Source organism: Aptenodytes patagonicus, chromosome 1, assembly GCF_965638725.1.
Source record: "Aptenodytes patagonicus chromosome 1, bAptPat1.pri.cur, whole genome shotgun sequence".
Classification (NCBI taxonomy): Eukaryota; Metazoa; Chordata; class Aves; order Sphenisciformes; family Spheniscidae; genus Aptenodytes; species Aptenodytes patagonicus.
Genome location: NC_134949.1, coordinates 85,552,102 through 85,553,658, shown reverse-complemented (window position 1 = coordinate 85,553,658; position 1,557 = coordinate 85,552,102).

Sequence of the window (1,557 nt, the reverse complement as noted above, 5' to 3'; positions counted from 1 at the left end):
AATGCCCTGGCTCTGCAACCAATAATCTGCGTTTTCGGCTCCCATAAGGAAAACTTCATTGCTCTGGCTCTCCTCTTCCCTGCTGTGTTGGATGCACCCTATTTCCTTTGATCTATGCCCTAAGTTTCTATGTGAAACCTGGCTTGATACACAGTAGTTTGGGATCATAGAATCATAGAATGGTTTGGGTTGGAAGGGACCTTAAAGATTGTCTAGTTCCAACCCCCCCCGCCATGCGCAGGGACACCTTCCACTTGACCAGGTTGCTCAAAGCCCCGTCCAACCTGGCCTTGAACACTTCCAGGGACGGGGCATCCACAACTTCTCTGGGAAACCTGTTCCAGTGCCTCACCACCCTCATAGTGAAGAATTTCTGCCTTACATCTGATCTACATCTACCCTCTTTCAGTTTAAAGCCATTACCCCTTGTCCTATCACTACATGCCCTTGTAAAAAGTCCCTCTCCAGCTTTCTTGTAGGCCCCCTTCAGGTACTGGGAAGGCTGCTACAAGGTCTCCCCAGAGCCTTCTCTTCTCCAGGCTGAACAACCCCAACTCTCTCAACCTGTCTTCATAGGAGAGGTGCTCCAGCCTTCCAATCATCTTCGTGGCCCTCCTCTACACCCGCTCTAACAGGTCCATGTCCTTCTTATGTTGGGGGCCCCAGAGCTGGGTGCAGTACTCCAGGTGGGGTCTCACCAGAGCAGAGTAGAGGGGGAGAATCACCTCCCCTTGAGCTACTCACCACACTTTTGATGCAGCCCAGGATACGATTGGCCTTCTGGGCTGCGACCGCACATTGCCGGGTCATGTTGAGCTTCTCATCAATCAACACCCCCAAGGCCTTCTCCTCAGGACTGCTCTGAACGCATTCTCTGCCCAGCCTGTATTTGTGCTTGGGATTGCCCCAACCCATGTGCAGGACCTTGCACTTGGCCTTGTTGAAATTCATGAGGTTTGCATGGGCCCACCTCTCAAGCCTGTCAAGGTCCCTCTGGATGGCATCCCTTCCCTCCAGGATGTCAACCGGACTATACAGCTTGGTGTCACCAGCAAACTTGCTGAGGGTGCACTCAATCCCACTGTCCATGTCACCGACAAAGATGTTAAACAGCGTCAGTCCCAATACCGACACCTGAGGAACACCACTCGTCACTGGTCTCCACTTGGACATCGAGCCGTTGACCGCAACTCTTTGAGTGTGACCATCCAGCCAATTCCTCACCCACCTAGTGGTCCATCCGTCAAATCCATGTCTTTCCAATTTAGAGACAAAGATGTCGTGCAGGACAGTATCAAATGTTTTGCACAAGTCCAGGTAGATGACATCAGTTGCTCTTCCCTTATCCATCAATGCTGTAACCCCATCGTAGAAGGCCACCAAATTTGTCAGGCACAATTTGCCCTTAGTGAAGCCATGTTGGCTGTCACCAATCACCTCCCTATTTTCCATGTGCCTTAGCATAGTTTCCAGGAGGATCTTCTCCATGATCTTGCCGGGCACAGAGGTGAGACTGACTGGCCTGTAGTTCCCCTGGTCTTCCTTTTTTCCCTTTTT